This window comes from Colossoma macropomum, unplaced genomic scaffold (genome assembly GCF_904425465.1).
Source record: "Colossoma macropomum unplaced genomic scaffold, Colossoma_macropomum, whole genome shotgun sequence".
NCBI lineage: Eukaryota > Metazoa > Chordata > Actinopteri > Characiformes > Serrasalmidae > Colossoma > Colossoma macropomum.
In genome coordinates this window covers 14,029,392-14,046,317 of record NW_023494790.1, presented here as the reverse complement: position 1 = coordinate 14,046,317, position 16,926 = coordinate 14,029,392, and positions in this window count along the sequence as shown.

Genomic DNA, 16,926 nt, shown 5'->3' with positions numbered 1-16,926 from the left:
CAGTAACACTGACATGATGGTGGCATGTTAGTTAACACCTCAGTGTCACTGCTGGACGGAGAATAGTCCACCAACCAAATATATCCAGCCAACAGCGTCCTGTGACCATTTATGAAGGACCAGAGGATGACCAACACAAACTGTGCAGCAGGAGATGAGCTAACATTTATTTCTATATGTGGACTATATGGACTGGAGAGCGAATCGTATGTTTTGAAACGTGAACATTGTTTACACTGAACTTCATATTCAAATTAAAAAAGTTTTCCATAATTTGTGCCCTTTAAATTACAACAAGTAAAAAGTTGTTCTTAGCTCTACACTGGAGGTCACCTAATAATATATGAGTCTATCTCAAGAAGAAAAATAACACAACTGAACCAGAACTACTTATGTACTAAATATGATGTTTTAAAAAAGAATTAGAAATAGAACACCTCTATTTTTACTCGAGAACTCTTTTATGAAGGGTATGTCTACTTTGTCCACTACTGTTCAATATATAAAGTCAATTCTAAAATATGTGAAATATTTCTTTTAATTTAGTTGCTTTTAGTTTGACATTTAATTTCTACCCCTATGTTGGGGCTGGTTGGCAAACTAAATCCAGAAATATTTTCTGACATTGAAAGTTTATTTCAGTTAAGATGTTCAATTTTTATTTGCCGCTAGATGGGTTGTCCTACTGTGTGGTATGGCTGGGATATACAGCAGAGAGTGAAAAATGTGCCACCCAACCCCGTTGTCCCCTTTTGATAAACCAGTTTAGAAAAAAAAAAACACCTCATCCACTGTGGAGTTGGGTGAGTATACAAAGGGGATCTGTCCCACCTACTTTTTAAAATTATGCCATCATTTTTGGGTGAGCAGGAGAGTTAAAAAATGCATTGCTTCAAAAGAGCTGTCAGATATCAATTATTATAACACTGTCAATTACATTACATTTTAAAACTCTATTAGAAAGAAGCTGCGATCTGCTCTGGAATATTTTTCAAAACTTATTTACTGTAACAGTGATTAGTAGTTCTTCCTTTTTTCTTATCATCATATTTATCCTAATTGGGGTATTTTGGTAAAATATTTATAATGTAGATTGTAATTGGCAACAAAAGTAGAATCTCTATACTGAATATATACAATATTCCTATTATTTGTTTCTCTGTGTTAATATTGACAAATACAGCATTAGATATCAATAACTGTAATTAGGCGTACTTTGTTTATCCATTTCCACGTTTAAATTGCTATATGTTGGCTAGCGCCTACTGATGTGGGTCCTCCCCACTTGCCAGAACAAATTTGCACCCCTGACCTCATCAAATAACTTTTTTGTGCCTTTTTCTTTTGTTTTAGGCATTTTTGCACTCTATCCATGTTTTTTATGCACAGTTTAAAAAAAAATCACAAAAAGCGGTTCATGGAAAACCTGTAACAGTTTCATAGCCAATTTACTCAGTGCCAGTAATTCTGGTGAGTACTATACACCTATATGAGTTTGTTGAACATCCCTTTCCAAAACTGTGGACATTCATATGGAGTTACGCTGCTAGTGCACTCCTTTCCCAACCCCTCCAAAGTGACCCCACACTTTGGCAATGTAGTATATGTTGCAAAGCATGCGACGCACAGGTCATCCCTCTTACTCTGCTGTACCCAGTTCTCGGTGCCAGTGTCTGTTACCCTGCAGTTTCTGCCATGATGGCAAGACCTTTAAGTCAAAGGATGTTGGTCAGCATATAAGATGGTACTGAGTACAGAACGAGGACATATGGTCTCTACACTGAGCCTTCAAGCCATATAGCAGTCAAACCATTTATCTAAATGGATAATTAAGAATGAAAGGCTTCCTCTTAAGTTATTTTTCATGTAATGAAGTCTGCATGCCCAAGAAAGAACTTGGTTTTAGAATGAATGTATTTCAGCAAAGACTGTTTACTTAAGCTGCACTGATTTAGTGTTTCAAATAACCTTTAACAAATAAATTTCTTGGACTGCACCACACAGGTGATGAATAATTTCTTTGTAGTGTCCTAACAAGAGTGATCAGTTTTAATGTGAGCAATTATTGATGACAGAAATTACACTAAGCCACTCTCTTGAGCAGGAGGGAGCTTCTTGATAGCCTGCCTGCTATTAAAGCCATGGATGGTGAGCTGCCAAAAATGAAGAACAAGTTTTTTTGGGATTATTTAAAACATACAATTTTGAACTTTGTGCTTGAGCTTGTGAATTCATGCCACCCAATTTTATGGGCTTGGCTACAACTCTTGGCACAGTCTGTTCTGCTATATTTCCAAGCTGCAACTCTCCTTGACCTTGAGTGGTACAATATCCACTTTATTACATAAAGCTAATGCATTATATATGCACCTACTGGGACGATTGGCCAAATCTGTCCACCAAGTTGACCTTGCTATGAGTGGATGTTGGCTAAGAGAATTTAAGCTTGAGGTTTGAGGAGAATGTGTTTAATTTGTAAATGCTTCTTGTGGAGCCTAGACCCGGCATTCCTGTGGTGAAACGGTCAGTATGCGAGGGCGTTGCACTATTCCAGGAGAAGACAAGCTCAGATGGTTGAATAACCACATGTAACTGGACGCTTTGGTTCAGATTAGTGGTCCGGAAATAGGCTTATGTGCACACACGCATTCTGCAACATATACTCGTCATACCCACAGTAACTGGTGAAAAATTAATTCAGACATTTATCAAACCTGACTAATATTTAATTAATATTGAGTTGAGAGGTGAGGATTTGGCAAGCCCTACTGGAATCAATCCTTGATATTTTTCAACCATGGGAATAAAATCAGAGTAATAGATTAAAGAGCCCATATCATGAAAAAAATGCACTCATTTTATCCCCAACATGTTTGGTTGATTTTGAAAGTGAAAATAAGTTAACATATCATCTACAGCAATGTTTCCCAACCCTCGTGCTGCAGGCACCCTGCCCTGCATGTTTTAGCACCCTGCTTTCATACAACCACTTAAACTCAGTAAGGGATTGTTAACGAGCTGATTAGTTGGATCTGATGTGTAGTGAAAACACTAAACTTTGCAGGGCAGTGTGCCTTTAGGACCGGTGTTAGGAAACACTGCTTTACAAGTAACTTCAATATGGCATTTTTCCACCAAAGTTAGTGCACAATTCCTATTTATTTGCTTAGTTTAACATCAACAAAATGTGGTATCCACACTTTTGCATGCGACTGTACATTGATCCTGTTCAGCCTACAGCAGTTTGGCCCCGCCCATTAATGCTGATGTTATAAGAAGTGTTTCAGCCCAGACCGCTTTTTGAATAAGGAAAAATACAGAGCAGCCAGTCAGAACAGAGGTCACTTACAGTCATAGGCAAAAGTATGGGTGCCCCTGCAAATGTTATGGCACATTTTACATTTTCTCCGATATGCTAAACTCAGTAAATAAATAGAAATTGTGCACTAAAATTTGCAGAAAGTGCCATATTTAAGTTTGTTTTCTGTTTAATTCTAAGAGATAAAGAGATGTTAGAAAATGGTGATGTAAAAATTATTTATGACAGTTTTGGGTACACGTAAAAAATTATTATTATTACGTTAAATGTAATGAGGTGACCTCAGGAAAAAAATACCAGAAAAATGAAGGATAAAGCCAATGTTTCTTTGACAAGGCTGCCACTGTGAAGTCTTGGCCTAGTCTGTTCTGCTGCATTTCCGCCTATACGATTCCTCTTGACCTTGACTGTCTACAGTCTACTTAATTACATAAAGCTAATGCAATTAAATATGCAGACAATCTCACATGTAATAGCCTATGATTGGTTGTTGATACCTTTACCACTCAAATCTGTGCCGGCTCAGATTGCTCTATATGTGCCAAAGTATCCTAGCTAAAGTACGTGGCTAATTCGATAACCCACAAAGGACCTCACAATGTGCATTTAATGAATTTGATAAGCCGACATATTTCTGTGCATTTGAAAACAAAAAGTGCTCAACTGACATCCAAAAAAATAAACCCAACTTAAAAAAGCTGACAAATACTTATGGTAGACCACTGAAAACATTTAAAATACTATACAAAAGCAATACATTGTAGACAGTTTAAAATAATATCAATAATAATGATTTAAAAAGCTCTTTGGCAGCCAGAAGAGGTTGAGGTTGTAGCCGTTGTACAAATACTGCACAGACCACTAGTGTAGATCAAGACCGAAATGGCAAGAGATCTTCGATGGTGGCCTTCCACCTACTGCAGAGCTCACAGTTCAGTGCACTGTTGTACTGGTGGTGGGGGAGATATGTGTGTTCTCAGTAGGTAGGCAGAGGCAGAAGTAATCCAGCACACCAAGCCTGCAGATTAATAACATGGATAGACCACTCCCAGAGCAGCAGCATAGAAAGCTTTCCCAACCCCCCATCTCTAGCTCTCTCTCTCTCCTTTTCCCTTTTACCATCTTTCCCTACTTCTTTTCTTCCATCGAAACCCACCACTTTGATTCAACAGGCATACGCAATTTTAATTGACCATATTACTAATATGTACTGATGAATTACTGATCAATAATGTTCCGTTTGCTTGTGTCAGAGGGAATAGAGGATGGCAGATGGGAGAAGGTTTCACTAGAGAGAAGACAAGAAGAGGCAAGAACTGTGAATACTTACACAGTAATGATTGCATTACCTGAAAGCATGCATACCCCCACGGGCATAACCATACTATGACCGATGGACGTGATTATGGGGCAGTGGTTTAAATGTTAATCTGCTGCTGCAGAGTGGGGGGTGGTGCTGGAGGCTAACTTCAGCTCCACCCCCTAGCACGAACACACATTTATGCATCTCTGACCTCTCCTCTCTGGCACAGCAGTACACAGTGCCATTACAGTGTTACAAACCTTATTCTATTAGGCTGATGATTCTGCTTAATTGAATTCAGCCCAGTCTGTCACGTGGAACAGCAATAAAAGCATATGGCTCTGGATTAAAGATTACTGTCGCTCAGACTTGCTCTTATAGCAAACATCATGAATGGTGTAGTAGAGGAGAGTGGGACACAGGCTAACACATTTTTGGGTTTTCTAAATAATTTTAAAAGGGAGAAAAATGTATATTTTAAAATTCAAAACTACCTAAACACCTCTGCTATAAAGAAAAATGTAAACTTTGTTTCCAGAACCTACCATTTATGAAGAATTCAGCCAAAAATGGAGAAAGTGCAAATGTCACAGCCATTGACAGGGTGAACTGTAACAGACAGATAGACTAGTTGCAATAGCTGTTAAAAAAGTCTGGGAAACAGATGCAAAACATAAATAATCGAATAAAATTTTGTTTTAGTTGAACCAGTTTTCCACCCTAAACATGATTAGTGAATAAGGTAGTTAATGAATATGTGCATTAAAGCTAACCCTGCCATGTAGAAGCTGTACTTTAGCATGGCTAGGTCTTGCTGTGAGTTTGCTGCATGCTTCATAATGGTGATAAATTACAACCTCCAAGATGGTATGTGTGTACGCATACACTTTAAAGGACAACAACAACGACCACAACACTAACAACATTTACAGTCCCTTCGGAAAAAGGGGTGGGGGGGGGTGGGCGAAGGCAACACATGCAGCACAGCTCTGCATACTATGCTTCCTCTAGAGCCCCTTTTGGAAACCAGTGCAAGTGGCAGCTGCCACAATATATAAAACCACAGACTGGTCAGAGTACCCATGCTAGCCCCTATCCATTGTCAAAAGCGCTGACAATGGGCACGCAGGCATAGTAACTGGGCTTTGAAGCAACGGAAGAAAGTTGCTTGGTCCAATGGGTCCCATTTTCTTTTACATGACATGGAGGGCCAAGTATGTGTGTGGCGTTTGCCTGGGGAAGTGATGTTACCAGGATGCACTGTGGGAAGAGAACAAGCCAGTGGAGGTAATACGATGCTTTGGGCAAAGTTCTGCTGGGAAATCCTGGGTCCGGGCATTCATGTGGACCTAATTTGACATGTTCCAACTACCTAAACAATGCTGCAGAACAGGCATACCCCTTCATGACGTTGATATCCCCCTAGATCTCTATCCAATCAAGCATTTGTGGGATGTGCTGGAACGTGTTCCGTCAGCAATGACTCCATCTTTTAACTTACAGGACTTAAAGGAGGATCTGCTGCTTGGTGCCAGATCCCGCAGGGCATCTTCAGAGGTCCATGCCTCAGTGGGCCGGAGTTGTTTTGACAGCACGCCAGGGACCTATAACACATCAGGCATAATGTCATTATGGTCATAATGTTTTGGCTCTTTGGTGCATAAAAACAAAACCATTCGTCACAATTATGGTCACCACTAGAAATTTCTATGAACAAAATTTAACTGAAGCACGTTCCCTTTGAGACAGAGGCCAAATTCCCTTCTTCATTCATCAACATGGGAAGACACAATACAGAATACACAAATGAAATGAGATAAAAGTGAGTTGACCTTCTTAAATCAGGTAATGGCTATAAAAAATCCTACCAGAAAATGCCTAGAATCCACTCCTAAAACAATGATTAAGTTTAAAACAACTGGAGCTGCCGTGAACCTGCCTGGAAGGTGGTGCAAATGTATTTTGTTGTCATGCACTGTAAGGACAATGGTTAGAGAGGCAAAATTTTCTCCAAGGAACATGATTGGATATTTACAGAAGTAAAAAAGTAAGTCTTCAAAGTTACAGTTAGACACTACCTCCACACCAACAAACTGTTTGGAAGCCTTTTCTTTGGTCTAACTGTAATCTAAAGCCCTAAATTTTGCCAGATGCATCTGGAACTTTGACTGGAAGTAGATGAGACAAAAATAGAGCTTTTTGGCAACAAGTGCTCAATGCTGGTTTGGCATTAAAAGAAGGATGGTTGAACAGAAATGAACTTACCAACTGCTAAGTATGGTGGAGAATCTGTGCTGTTTGAGGCTGTTTTCCCTCCAAAGGCCCTGAGAACCTTTGTAAGATACATGACATTTTGGAATCCAATAAGTACCAGTGGTCATTTTTTATACAACATCTTAAGTTAATTTTGCCACAATGTTTCTCCTTTACCTTAAGTGAGCTGTGTAAAATCTCTTCAGAGAAATGTTTAATCGGAAAGAAAAAGATCATTTAAAATTGTTTCAGTACTTCAGATTTTGACTGTTTAAATGTATTTTCACAGCTGTAAATTTAACCCTTAAGCATCTGAGTTCTTTTTCTTGCTCTTAGGAACATTCTTCTGTCACCAGTGCTCTTGGCTTAATCATAAAACTTGCATTAGCACCTGCATTTTTGGAAAGCTGCTTTGGGATAATATCTGTTATATTGAATCTGTTTTAATCTGTAGTGATCCTTGATCTTGCTTCAGTGACTTATGATCTCCAACAGCCACCATCTTCTGTATTTGTGCTATAAGACAGATGAAAGCACTGTGGTTGATGGTGACACTCCTGCCAAATAGAAAATAGGCAGGAGATACTGTGAAAAGCAAGAACAAGCAGTTAAGGACAATATGAACCTTTCAGGATGATAAAATGTTTTAACAAGATTCACAGTTCATATGAGGAAGAGAAAGAAAACAAAAAACACATTATGATCCAAAGATTGATGCTTTGAAACTCATCAGCCAGAGCCTGCCCTCTGTATCCCCACCAGCTGCGGGGAGGCTCTAAATCCGCACATGGACGCGGATGGTCGAGAGAATGACCCAGAGCCGGACAGTCGGGGGCCGTTACGTAACCGGGAACAAAATCTCCCACTGTCTGGGACTCCTGAAGTGCTGCTTTGATCACTCGTTCTCATCAGTGGATCAGATTATCTCCTCATAAGGCCTGGCTTACGTAAGCCCTTAAGAGGCCGTGTCAGAGGGGAAGAAAACACCCAAACTGTTGAGGTCGAGGCGCAGAGCTGAAAGTTGAGAGCTGGTAAAGGAAGCGATGCTTCGACTTCTTTTGAATCTCAAGTAGGCACACAAGCTCACTGAATGCAAAGTGGTGGGTACATGTGCATGGGGTACAAGAACTTAAGGCTCCAAAAAACGCCTTTAAGCTTGGTAATACACAGCTAGTTACAGACAGGTGAAACATTAAGAAAAGCTAAGGCAGTCTTAGTAAGGTGTTGGGACACCATGAGCCACCAGAACAGATTCAGTGCACCTTGGCATGGATCCTCATGTCCTGTGGAAGGGAGCACTGTTTTCCTAGAAGAGATCCCTCCCATCAGGAGAAATACAATGAAGGTGATAAGTCAGTGTAATTTTGTATTGATTTACAGTGACCCTTCCCTCTAAGGGGACAGGTGGACCCAAACCATTACAGCATAATCACCTACAGCGTAACAGAGCCACCAGATCACCTCACTGTAGGGGTCAAGCATTCAGGCCTGTACTGTGCTCTTGGTGCACATGCACTCGCCCACTTTTGGAGAATATGGTGAAGGATGTCCCTTCTCACTATAACATTTTGTTCCACATCTCTGCAGACCACTGCCTGTGGCTTTAAATACTTTGAGTCAAGCCTCAAATCTCTCAGCAGCAAGTGTGAGTCAATTCTCAAGGCTTTAGTTAAGTCCTAGTTAAGCATTGCACAAAACCCCATAAAACAGTCTGTTGTTTCTAAGAATTAACTACAGGCTATCAAACCTTTCAGGGTGTGTTTAAGCTGTCATAAAATTAGAGTATATTTTTCCAGTTGTCATTAAACACAGCACTTATGCCCATCAGACTGAAGGTTTTTGTAAAAGGCTCATTTGAATCCATGCCACAAACCTGACACCACTGTGAGCTGTAAGAGAATGGCATTGCAACAAATGTCTGTAAACATACTGTGAGAAACTAAAGGTTTTAGTCAATTACAGTATTAAGATTTATGTTTTTTACCCCAGACTGAAATTTCACAAGTCTTTAATGTAGAGTTCAAGTCAAGTAACAAATTAGTCAAGGGCATGTCCGAGTCACCTCATCAAATCGTGTGGAGTTGAGTCAGTCAACATGTATGTATCCACATGTTTGTGTATAAGCACTTCTGTGCAGGGTTTTCCATGTGCAGTGTTTCCCATCTGAGCATTCACATGAGAAACATGAGAAGCAAAGCTTTGTTTTCCCACAGCATGATGTGATTGGTCATTCTGCATGTCAGTCAAACAGTCTTTTCCTGACAAGGTAGCCAGTTCTTGGCCACGTTATACGGTAAAAAGCACCAGACTCTCTGCTGATGGCCTTGCAAGACTAGTCGATATGAGATTTAAGTGCCACTTGAGTCTGAGTACCCATCTTTGTGAGCAACAGCTTTCCAGAAATGCAGGACCAGACCCATAATTAGCAAGCCGAGAGTGACAGTAGCAAAGAACATGATGAAAAAAAACGAAGAACCAAAAGGAAAAACTCCCTAAGAGCATGAGGAAGAAACACCGAGGGGAACCCAGTCTCTTCTAGGCCTCACTAGTGTTGTAAGGATACAACACAATTATGATGAACAATCCCCCAGTACATCAAGATATTTATCAAAGGTTTAAAAAAAAATGAATGTCATACGACCTCACTGAAACTCAACAAAAAGCTTGACAGAATTTAACATACATCTCACTGCCCATAATTTTATATCTGTACTAGGCAGGAGGTGAGGATGTTAGGATACGTCATTGCTTGATTAGTGCAAAACAGATTGAAGACACATTTCAGCTAAAAAGGCTGCAGCATGACTATTTTAGTGCAAATGTTAATAGGAGTTGGCATCATAACTTTGTCAGATGAGTACAAAGCACCAAAACAAACACAAGACATTTGTACCTGTGCAGTATTTGCACTTAAACTAGTAAAGGTGGCCACTGAGGGTGGCCCCTGGATGGCCCCTAATAGAGCTGTCTGCAGTGAATAGTTCACATTCCACATGCTCCACTGTCACTTTGCTGCTTTTCTATTTATCAAAATAATAATAATAATAATAATAATAATAATAGTAAAATAAATAATAAACACCAAGTTTATTTTCAGAGGAATTCTACTGTTTTGCATAAGTCAGAATTGGTCACAGTGGTGGTGATATGAACCAGACATCTTCATTGTTTAATGCAGTGGTCACCAACCCTGATCCTGGAGATCTACCTTCTATCTAGTTCCAACCACAATCAGCCACACCTGCTACAGCTAATTAACTTTCTCAGAAGTCCTTGATTGTCTATATCAGAGTCAGTACCGTTAGGTGAGGTGGGATGCAGCAGGATGGAACCAAATTCTACAGGAAAGTAGATCTCCAGGAGGAGGGTCAGTCACCACTGGTTTAATGCTTCTAAAAGAACCTCATAGAGAGAGATTACATGAAATAGTTACATATACACTGCTTGATGCAGATAAATGTATTAACCTAAAATGTAATTTCTTAAATGCATTCATGGCAAAAAGGTGCACTTTTAGGAAAAAAAGGTCCTACATAAAACCATGAACACTCAGAAAACCCTTTGCATGATTAAAGAGTACAAATCAAGGGCATCGTGAAATGGTTCTTCAGATTGATTGAGAAGGTGCTGTACATGGTTCATTTTGAAAAAGGTTCTATATAGCACAAAAAAAGAGTTCTACTATTATTACGATGTCAAGCTTGTAACAACAGAAGAACTGTTTTGGGTCCTATAAAAACTCCATCTATAGCACAACCTCCTTCAATCTGAAGAACAATTTCACGATGCAAAGAATCATGCAAAAGGTTTTTTTCTGAATGTTCATGGTTCTATGTAGAACCATTTTCTATACTAAAAATCCCTTAAAAAAACACCTAAAATAGTCCCCAAAGACTATTTTATTTCCAGCTTTGATGCTATTTTACTGTTAGATTCACTAGTCATTTTGGAAATTAAAAATAAAATGGCTATATTTGCATCGCAACCCCTGGTTCCAATCGCCACCATTGTAAAGAAATCCAAGTTTTATATTTCTCTACGATGAACCATTTTACATCAAACCACTCTGAATGACTTTATTTGCCTCTAAACAACTGGATTATATAGAAATGAAGTGTAATTCCCCTTTAAGTAACAATATAAACCCATTAATTAAAGCTATAAATGCGTTTACATTCCACATGTCGCAGAACAGATGGTCGTACAAACTGAAGTGCAGAATCTGCTTAGAGGCTTCTCGGTTGAGTAAAATCTCAACAGTGTGAAAGAGGTACATCATTGTAAACCACTCTTCCACAAATCAGTGAAAAGCTTTTCAAGGATGTTACTGGTGAAGAAGCACTAGGAAAAAACTGTCATTTCAAACAAATGGACATTTCAATAATGAAACAGCACATCCTCCTCTGGTAATTTCTGCACTGTCAAGGAGAGTGTACTATTAATAAACCCTGGTTGCCTATGAATTATTTAAACATGGAATAAAAGGGTGGATATGAATGTTCAGGCCAAGAGGGAGTGCACACATTTATGCTTTAGTGCCCCCTAGTGGAAATGGAATAAATCACAGAGATGGATGTTAGAGAGAGCCCTGGCTGTGTTTTACACACTCTAAACCTAAAACACAATTCAGTTTTATGTCCCGGTAATTAACTTAACTGATTGGCCACCTAGTGTCAAACCTAACAATGATTACAAAATCCAGGACTGGGACAAAGTCTGGCTTTGAAGTGAAGTGAGGGAAAATATCTGGAATATTTAACATAATTATCTGCTCTTCACATTGGGCTGCTCTTTGTATGATCCATCACCTCCATTTTTAGGTTGCTGAATTTGATGTCTACACCATCACTTGCTTTCATATAATCTAGACATAAGAGAACCTTTCTGTTGCCCAGTGCTCTATTTATGTGCTGTTGTAATTATCATAAAAACAAGCTGTCAACCTAAAGGTTCCAGCTTTATGACTCTTCACCTTTTCATTAGGAGGAAAGGAGAAATGTTGAAGGATGTGGTAGATAGAAGTTACTTTTGTAATTCTGTAAATGCAGCTTTCTTTTAGTAGTTACTGATTAGGACCTAGACATTGCTTAGGCTACATCAGTTCTACAACGGGTGGATTTTTTTTTTCTTTTTTTGAATGATGAAGGAAAACAGCTAACATTACTGCTAGGAAGTATACTTGTAGTTTAACTGTAGTAAATGTCTTGATATCATCATTATAATGAAGGGAATGGATTATTCAAACAACTAAAATGACAAATGCTAAAGTCAGAAAGGCTGCTATTTGGCTATCTAGATACCATTCAGTTTTGCTCCTTTTCTGTGGTTAAAAGGGTAAAAACTCTTTCTGGCGTCCTTTTATGTGCTGAATAAAGATAGCATCATTGTTTTCTTTACAGTTTTGTTTGACAACTGAGGTAAGAGTTTGGTAGTATTTATTATCATATTGTTCAGTATCCAGTCTAGCAGTTGATTGATTGGCATCACAGGGATTCCCAATGGTTGTTTGATGTATTGGCACAATGCATGTCACTGAGAACACTGATATAGGAAAACATGAAAACAATGAAACCATAAAAAACATGAATCCCATTAAACTGATGAGCCTGAGGGACACAATACTGAGCTACAGCATACAGTGTAACCTGACAACTGCCATCTTAACCTCTAGTTTCAGGCTGGAATATAGAAGCCACCAATTAGCATGATGCCATTTTTCATGTTAGCTGATGGCTAGTTGCTTTTGTTCATTTGAAGCAAGATAAGTCTTTCTGACTGAACCATTCTTTGAAGGCTGCATAAGAACAGTCAGAACACAGGCAGCCCTAAAATGAAATAGGCCCCTGGAGGAAAAGTGAGCCTTTCTTTTGGCTGAACTTACTGAACAACTGAGCGGGCCTTCAAAACACCATGCTTTTGTCAGCAAAATGTTACTGGAGCCGTGCTTACAGAGGAAATCACACGGGCTGTGGACATGCTGCGGACACCCACTAGCTCAGTTCTGTCCATCCTGATTTGATATCACTGGACTAAATCGACCTTTGGCAGGCCGTCAGCTCCACCCAGCCTGAACTTTACCCCTCAATCGAGCTCATGCGCCTCTGGAATTGTGCGAGGACATTCGATGATAGATGAGCTTTCTCCAAAAGCAAAAGATCTCACTTTCCTCCTACTCCTGCAGAAAGAAAACATCATGTGGTCAAAGTGCATAGTGAGAGATATTTAGGAAACCGCTGGTAAACCTAATGCCTCAATGCGAAACAGATTTTTAATGAAATGACACTGTTTTTCCCCGTCCCTCAAAATGACAGGAAGAAAACATGATTCTGACATTTTGGCTACACGTATCATTAAAGAATCCCTCATAACTAGCACTACTGCTCCAAATAGGGTTGGTTTTGCGTTTGTGTCCATTGAGTTCATTCTTGAGTGTTTCTTTAGAGTGTTGTGGTGCAGAGAATTGAACTCCATCCCCCTCCTGCCTCCATGCACCCAAGATCCAAACAAATGCGGTGGGATTCAAAATGCAAAGACACAACCACGCCAGAGGAAAATAAAACAAGACACAAAAAAGCGAATTGTTGCACTTTTTTTTCAGAGCCTTCACCGCAGGCCGCAAGTCGCCCATCTTGATTTTTGGAACGGCTTTGGCGTGGGAGGCCCAATTTACAGTACACTAAGAGGGAATCCAGGAAAAACATATTTTCAGATGAAATATTGCAACAATTTCATCTCGCTTCCATACTGTATTGTATCCCTCCACATCCCTGCATTCCTCGTTCATCTTTGGGTTCATTATGAAGTTGGACAGTGAAACAAATAAAGAAAAAGTTAGTCCTTCTAAGGCCCATCTGGGAATGTGTCTGTGAGCTCACTGACACTCGTGACATATGGCAAGGACTCGGGCCCAGTCAGCTCGGGTGTGGTGATGTTCTTTGCTTGTTAAAGAAACAGTTCAACCCCTTTCTCAAAATAAGAGTTTTAAAAGTTATTTTTAATGAAATCTGTGCTTCAAGCAAGATATGGCTCAGAAAGTTAATGCCCTTAGGCAGGTACAGAGTAACGAAAACTGTCACTGTCATAAGTTGACACAACAGTTTTTCAAAAAATTCTACATAATTATATGTTTGAGATGTAAATAATGTCATTCACCATGGTTTAGTGTGAAATGCTCCACTTGCTGAGTCAGAATTGTTCACAGCGGTGGTGATAGGAACCAGACGTCTGAAGAGTTTAATGCCTCTGAAATGAAAGCTCCCTTATAGAAAGTTATTTCATGAAATGGTTAGATATACACCAATGTCTGATGCATTGTTTCATGATAGTTTTGAGCTAAAGTTGTGACTTAATGTATTTTAATCCCTTTTATTTTAATCTGTTCATGGCAGAGGAGTACATGCAGGGTGTTGTAAGGCAAAATAATCCCGAAAGAAAATATATTTTTTCAGATTTATGACTGTTTTACCATCATCAACATTACACATAAAAACTCAGGGCACATGTAGGTTCACTAGTAATTTTGGACAGTAAATAAAATGGCTATATTTGTGCCATATACATGGTGACCTCTGGTTCCTATCAACACCACCATAAAGAAATCTGAGTCTGTAAGTTCCTCTACAATGAGCCACTTCACATCAAACCACTCTAAATTACTGATTATCAAATGAAAACTTGACAAATTGGTGAAATTCATCTCTAAGTGTATGCATGGCCTAACTTACAAAAAGTTGATGCTGGCTTGCGTAGTGATGTGGCTAAATGTGCTGTGTTTAAGTGGGAGAACAAGCTGTTAACCTATGGAAAGAATTCAGCTAGCTGACATGGAAGCACTTTAACTTCCTTAGGTACTGTACACATTTCACATGTTCACATTTTTCATCTGAGAATTGCTGTAACATTGCTTTATCAGTTATCTATTCATTTTTATTACATGTTGAGTGGGGGCCATAGTTTGATCCTGAGAAGGCCCAAAGCTGCTCTCACACACATCAGTTGCTTAGAATATTGTGGCTGAATCGTGACAGAATAGTTTAGGTAGTCAATCCCAAGCCCCATTCTTAGCCCTTTAATCCCTGCTTATTAATTGTTATTAACCATTATCTCAAATTCTCAAATTTTTAGTTCTTTAGCAATGCACCTGTGTTTCACATCTAAGGGTTATGCAAATCTGAGACTCACTAGCTTGACAGAGTAGAGTTTTTTTCTACCCATACAAATAGCTTAGGCTATGCAGAAATACCAAAACAAAGATCCACTTCCACACATTGAGTCATTAAAGGTAACATATAATTGTTCCATAGCAGTATGCTTTAGCCTGGGATACTTCACAGTTATAGGCTCCAGCTCCCCCTGTGACCCAGAAGGATAAGCGGTTTAGAAAGTGTGTGTGTGTGTGTGTGTGTGTGTGTGTGTACTTCACAGTTTAGGATCCCCCCAAATGCAACAGATAGCCCATCTAACAAAGATGTTCTGGTGTTGGGGCTGCCCATTGATTCCCACAGGTCATATAACTGCATCCAGTTACAGGTTTTAAATGGTCTTATACAGTGTAGGAGCATTTCAATGAAAAAATTTGGAAAAAAAAAAAACTCTAAAATGTGTGTGTGTGTGTGTGTATAAATGAAAAATACTGGCTTGTCCCTTTAAACCTCTACTCTTCTTCTCTGGTTAGTGTGGATGGACCAGCATTCATCACCACTTCCATATGCCCAGCACTGACGAAGCAAAAGGGGCCAATAAATACCCATGCCGAGGTGGATGGGTTCACTGGCGTAAGATTCCAGAGAGATGAATCACAGAAAAACTGACAAATTGTGCTTTTCTTCATGATGTTTTTTGTGCGCTGTAAAATGACTGTTGGTAGGAAAAGAGATCTTGGGATTTAAAGCTAAGAGAAAGACTTCTTGCATTACCCCACTTTGCAACATATTGTAGGCTTAGAATCTGCATTCAGTGCAGTTTTAAGATATTGATTTCACTTAAAATAGCAAAACTCTAATGTTGTACAATTAAGTTTCATATCTTCTGTATCACTGTTCTGAGATACTTTTGACCACTGAAGGCTAAAATCCTAGGATATTTGGAAAAACAGAACCTTTTAATTCTCAGAGCTCACTTTGTGTTGAGAATTATACGGTTCTATCAACGATTAAACTCAAACTCTGTTGTCATAAATGCTTAAAATATGTGCAATGTAGACACATACAAAGGCAGATGTTTCAATGTAACATACACTGTTTTACATTCATTTTCAAATATTTGCACAGGTTTCAGTAGCTACATTAATATCATCAGCATGTTAATTCCCATAATATTCCCAGCTGGAAATTACGAAGAGGAATTAAGAAATGAGCATCAGAAGAGGTTAATTTCATAGTATAAACGTTGCACTACATTAGTATGAGAATTCAGTACTATAGGGAAAATTTATATATGTGCCCTACAAGAATATGAAAAAAATTGTAATGAATGAAATATTCTTTTATGTGCACTGAACTTTTGAACAAGTAGCATTCTTTGGTAATCTAAGTCTAAGACTTCTGAATAAGTAACTTAAATTAGCCATTACTGGCCCCCTTTAAGAACCATGAAAAACTATATACAGTTCTCAACCCAGAAATTAATTCCATAATATAATGTTACATGGATGTTAGTAATTTGAGATTACTGCAGTTATTTTAGTGACTTTTTATCTTAATTGCAAATTAGGTAAATTAGCTAAATTCAGCCGGATATCATCAAAAACCTTTCAGGAAAGTCTGTTGATCTTGTTATTTTTAAGAGAATCACAGCAGGACATCGCTGTTGTTGGAAGAAAACCTTCCTCTCTATCTCTGTTTTTGTCGTTTTTCAGTTTTTGACATAATATGAAAATGCCTGTTGCCCTTTACATGGTGTACGTTTCAAAAACGTTTATACTATATAGAAAGCACTGGAGTTTTTTCACTTGTTCAGGCTACTTCACATGTGCTAGTATCTCCACATCAGGGAGGGTTTTTCCTGCTTGTGGTCTTTACCAGCTGATTGGCTGTTTTTTAAGGTTGGGATA